Raw genomic sequence first — 6,206 nt, forward strand, 5'->3', positions numbered from 1 at the left:
GGGTTTTGACGAAAGAAACTAAAATAAAACAGAACATCATTGTGTAAGGTGGAAGTATCCTATCCTATGCATATCATTATAGCTAAAACAAGAATCTGATCAGTCACTGTGTCAAATATTTGTACATCCTACGTACCACACCATTACTTAACCCATATCAACAAACAACTATAAACTAAGATACAAGAGGCTAAAACTCAGCTTAAGCATTAACTAACTGGCATTTTTACTATTGAATTATACACTGATCAATTCATACGAAAGGAGCAATAGACCACGAGCATTACAGACAGACATTTAAACTTCTTGGAATTCCTTTCATTTCATGCTTTCGAACGGTTACAGTTTACACCCACATAGGATTTGAAATGTGTACCTGGAATGCTGAAATGCAAAGAGGAAGAAGAGAATGACAGGGAAAGGTCAGCAGCAGCAGGAAACCAAATAACAGCAGCAGCAGCAGCAGGTAACCAAATAGAAACAAAATCCCAGTGCAAGATGCAGTTATAGCCAATGGGCAGAGGCAACAAAAATGACAGTAACAAGCAGAGAAGTGGGCTCAGGATTCAAACGGTCCAACTCCAAAAGAAGGCAAACCAATAAGAACCAAAACAAAAGAAACCTAGCTGATACTTGAGGGGAAATCAGCACTTATTTGAAACAGGTTAAACAAACTGGGAATCGAACAATTAGCAGGAAGAAAAGACAGTTTCTGCTTTCTGTATATCCACCCTCTATCTCCTTTCTTTCCAAAATCTAAAACCAATCTTCAGTTTTGAAATTATACTGAAGTTATTAAAAGAAATCTTTTCCAGTTCCTGTTTTCAGAATTTGAACTCTCAGATGTTCCCTCTCAGTGTCTCTCTCTATCTCTGTATGCTCTGTCTGTATGTATATATATCTGTATGTATTTCAACTCTCTCTTTCAAAAATTCCTCACAGTGTGTGTATTTTTCTTCTCTCCCCTCTTCTGGGTTCTCTGACCTCTAATCCTCTCTTTATAAGCCTTCGCATTACCCCTTTTAACAGCCTGTTTAGACTATCACCATACCCCTCCCATGTGCCTTCCATTTTCAGTTCCACTTTAGCTAATTAAGTATTAACCCCATCATTCCCCTGGCAGGCTTAAACTTTCCCATTTTATTAACTAAAAGCAAGCATGGGCAGCAGGATATAGTCTGACAGCACATGCTGTCAAACCATTTTTAAATCCAAAGCCCTTTTATGCAGGAAACAGGCTGTGCACAATGCACATGCTGTGCACAAGTGCACATGCCATCAACTCAGATTTCAATTAACAATCTACCCTCAGATTCAAATATAGCAACTATAAGTGAACCTACTTGATCCTTACTTTGATTCAAACAAAGTTGCAGCAAGCAACAGGTGCAATCGTTAACATTTGAACTACTGAAATTAATTGACGACATTTGTCGACTCGACTATACTAGTTATAACTCATACAGTCGTAACCAAAAATCAAACATTTAACAGTATCGACAAGGTTCGCATTACACTGACTGAGCAGAATTGTGCTTCGAGGAATCAGTTAATCAGTACAAATTTGGAATTCAACTAATTGCTCAACAAATACATACATACACACTATCAGGACAAGTAGAAAAGGACACTTAATCAAACAACAAGGGTTCAGGCAAAGTAGACAGGACACAATTAATAGAAACTCAAAACAAAACAGACTTCAACAATCACGAACAGCTTTTAAAACAAATCACACGGACTAAAACAAGTAAAGGAAAGAAAGCAAACTCACCTTAAAACTCGAAAAATCAAAAGTTTTGAACTCGGATTTGGACAGACCTTTCTTAAGGCTGAACGGACTTTAATCGAAGTGTTTCTCAGATGAGAAACACCTCGATTAAGGTCCATTAGGCCTTAATTTCTTTGGCTCGAACAAAACACGGACCAGTGACGAAGAATCACAAAGTTCCAAAACTCAGATCTGGGATTCATGCTTCCCTGATCAGATTCGGACCAAACCAAGTATGGTTTGGTCACGAGGGGGGTCTGGGGAGTGTCTGGTGTGAAGCTGGGGTTAAACGGTGTAGATCGAGTTTTGACTCGAATCTTCAAATGAAGATTCGAGGACCTAGAGGATGATTCGAACTAAACGGTCAACAGGTCTATGTTCAGGGTGGTGAGGGGGTTCTATGGTGTTCAGGGCGAGGTCACCGGCGTTCATGCCGCCGGTTTTCATGGTGGAGGATACAGGGGCGACTCTAGGGTTTGATGGGGATGAGGTTGAAGACGGGAGCTGGGGTATCAGATGGGGGGGCAGGGTAAGGTTATAGGCTTATATATGGAATGGGTGGGTTGATCTCAACCGTTAGATCAATCTAGGTCTACGGTCTGGATCTGAGGGCTTAAGTGGAACGGTGTCGTTTCGAGGGTAAAGGGTTTGGGTTGGTCCGGGTGGAAACGGGTCGGGGCCATTAGTGGGTTATGGGAAATGTGATCTTGGCCGTTGATCAATCTGAGATCAACGGCCCAGATCAGGCTCAAACATTACGACGTCGTTTAGACGTCTTTGGTGTCAACTGGACAAGGGCCGGGCAAGCCTGGTTCTGGGCTGTTTGTTTGGGCCAATTTTAATAAATTGGCCCAATCCGGAAGAAGAAAGGATCTTTTTCTCTTTTTTTTTTTTTAATTTTTATTTCTTTTTCTTATTTATTTTAAAAACAAAACTAAGCAAAAATCAAATTAAAATTAAATACACACTCAATACAATTATTTGCACACACACTAAAGATATTTCAAAACAGGTAAAATCAAACAAAACAAAATCACGGACAAAGATGCCTGTTTATGCCTTTCTATTTAAACCATGTTACAGTTCAGATTATGCATGACACGTACATTTTTTTTGTATTTTGTTTTAATAAAGTAAAAATGGGCCAAGGTCATAAATAATTAACGAAGTGCCATAAAAAAAATTGTACAACAGGATCAATTGTCGTTATTTTTCATTTCTTTTGGAGCGATTGTCCCGAAAAACAAAAATCACGTGCTCACAGCTGCCCCTCTTTGTTCGGAAACACGAAGAGTTTTCGTGCAAAGATAAAGTGAGCGTATATGAGCGATTTTTGCCTATGGACCACTCCGTATGAAGCATGATTTTTTTGAAAGATCTGACCGAATCCTGCTTCAAAGATTTCCTACATATCCTGGGCTAAACAGGAATCAGGTCAATGTAGTTCGAGAAGTTTTGGTAGCTGGGACTACCATGGGATTGCAATGCTTGCTGCTACTGCTGTTGCTGTTGTTACTGCTGCGTCACTGACCTCCTTATTACAACCAAACTAAAATTGGAAACTGAACTAACTGCTTATATGCATGTCAACTGCTAGTTACAAGATTCCTATCTATGATTCTTTTACGACTTGATCTTGGGTCTTAGCTGATTCTCCTTGTAGACTCCGACCTGAATCTTGATGCTTGCGAGTTGCGGCGACTTGTTTAATCTCTAAGATACTAAGTGAGACGCGATCGGCAGGGTTCAGGACCTTAATCAAATGTTGGAGTCAATCCGCCTTCCATTTTTTCCGATATCTCGGGACATCTTCTCTCTTTTTCTTCTTTTTCTTCATTGATTCCGAACTGGGACTCATCTCGTGGGTCATTTCGATCCATGTGGGTCGAGGTTAGACCTGCGGGAGAAAACAAACGAACGAAATTTTCTGCCCCAGTTTCACTAGGAAAATTTCGTTAATTATTCGCTAGGAAGTTCATAAAATTGATGAAAGAGGATATGCATGCTCAGTTTAGGGTTGGAGCCCTAATACCGACTAGCTGGGGAAAGGTTCAGTTTAGGGTTTAAAACCCTAACGCCGAACGAAGGAAAAATTCAGTTTAGGGTTTAAAACTCTAATGCTGATTAAAGGAAAAGTTCAGTTTAGGGTTTAAAACCCTAATGCTGACTAAAGGAAAATTCAGTTTAGGGTTTAAAACCCTAATGCTGATTGCATGGAAAAGCTCAGTTTAGGGTTTAAAACCCTAATGCTGGCTGAAAGGAAAAAGTTCAGTTTAGGGTTTAAAACCCTAATGCTGACTAAAAGGAAAAGCTCAGTTTAGGGTTTAAAACCCTAATGCTGGCTGAAAGGAAAAAGTTCAGTTTAGGGTTTAAAACCCTAATGCTGACTAAAAGGAAAATTCAGTTTAGGGTTTAAAACCCTAATGCTGATTACATGGAAAAGCTCAGTTTAGGGTTTAAAACCCTAATGCTGGCTGAAAGGAAAAAGTTCAGTTTAGGGTTTAAAACCCTAATGCTGACTAAAAGGAAAAGCTCAGTTTAGGGTTTAAAACCCTAATGCTGGCTGAAAGAAAAATTCAGTTTAGGGTTTAAAACCCTAATGCTGATTGCATGGAAAAGCTCAGTTTAGGGTTTAAAACCCTAATGCTGGCTGAAAGGAAAAAGTTCAGTTTAGGGTTTAAAACCCTAATGCTGACTAAAAGGAAAAGCTCAGTTTAGGGTTTAAAACCCTAATGCTGGCTGAAAGGAAAAAGTTCAGTTTAGGGTTTAAAACCCTAATGCTGACTAAAAGGAAAATTTAGTTTAGGGTTTAAAACCCTAATGTTGATTGCATGGAAAAGCTCAGTTTAGGGTTTAAAACCCTAATGCTGGCTGAAAGGAAAAAGTTCAGTTTAGGGTTTAAAACCCTAATGCTGACTAAAAAGAAAATTCAGTTTAGGGTTTAAAACCCTAATGCTGATTGCATGGAAAAGCTCAGTTTAGGGTTTAAAACCCTAATGCTGGCTGAAAGGAAAAAGTTCAGTTTAGGGTTTAAAACCCTAATGCTGACTAAAAGGAAAAGCTCAGTTTAGGGTTTAAAACCCTAATGCTGGCTAAAAGGAAAAAGTTCAGTTTAGGGTTTAAAACCCTAATGCTGACTAAAAGGAAAATTCAGTTTAGGGTTTAAAACCCTAATGCTGATTACATGGAAAAGCTCAGTTTAGGGTTTAAAACCCTAATGCTGGCTGAAAGGAAAAAGTTCAGTTTAGGGTTTAAAACCCTAATGCTGACTAAAAGGAAAATTCAGTTTAGGGTTTAAAACCCTAATGCTGATTACATGGAAAAGCTCAGTTTAGGGTTTAAAGCCCTAATGCTGGCTGAAAGGAAAAAGTTCAGTTTAGGGTTTAAAACCCTAATGCTGACTAAAAGGAAAATTCAGTTTAGGGTTTAAAACCCTAATGCTGATTGCATGGAAAAGCTCAGTTTAGGGTTTAAAACCCTAACGCTGGCTGAAAGGAAAAAGTTCAGTTTAGGGTTTAAAACCCTAATGCTGACTAAAAGGAAAATTCAGTTTAGGGTTTAAAACCCTAATGCTGATTGCATGGAAAAGCTCAGTTTAGGGTTTAAAACCCTAACGCTGGCTGAAAGGAAAAAGTTCAGTTTAGGGTTTAAAACCCTAATGCTAACTGGCTCGGGACAAAATTCGAGAACAACCACTGACTTCTTTTTTTTTTTTTGAATTTTCTTACTTTAGTATAAGAAATAAAAAAGGAGTTTCGTGGAAACTTACCTTTCGATTGAATTCCTTATTGCCAAAATGTTTCTAGCACCCATGTACCTTCTTCTTTGGGCGACACCTGCTTCTTGAACGATTGTCTTGGATTAAACCTGTTTGAACTTTTCAGACAAAGAACAATTGTTAGTTCGGAAATGACGGTCGGTTTGGTGACCTTGATCGTTCCCAGTTGCTTTCATGCGTCTTTATTTCTGTTGTGAAATTCCGCCATTGATTCGATTCGAATGGCGAAACCCTTTAGACTGCTCAGGCTTGTATTTCCAGATTCTGCGATGATTTGCCTCGTAAGGCCTCCTTTTCTTTTCTCTCTTTTGTCCCGTTTTGATTGAAGGTTCTCAACGGGGATTTTATTGGAGGTATTCTTGTGGGAATTTGTACAAAAGGAAGCTTTGTGTGGGGGGGGTATTTACAAAGTGGATTCTTTGTGTGGAGTTTGTACAATGGGGCATGCTGGGTATTTTTTTTTTCTTATTGGGGAGACTCTGTGGGAGATTGTACAAAAGGAAAAACTCTGTGGGGATTTGTACAGGGGGAGACTCTGTGGGGATTTGTCCGAAGGCAGACTTGCTGGGGAAGATTTCAAGATTTCTCTCTTTCCTCTTTACTCTAAGACACCGTCAAACGTCATGATTCATCAGGCTTGGGCAATCGTACCAACGA

This window comes from Nicotiana sylvestris, chromosome 3 (assembly GCF_000393655.2).
Source record: "Nicotiana sylvestris chromosome 3, ASM39365v2, whole genome shotgun sequence".
Classification (NCBI taxonomy): Eukaryota; Viridiplantae; Streptophyta; class Magnoliopsida; order Solanales; family Solanaceae; genus Nicotiana; species Nicotiana sylvestris.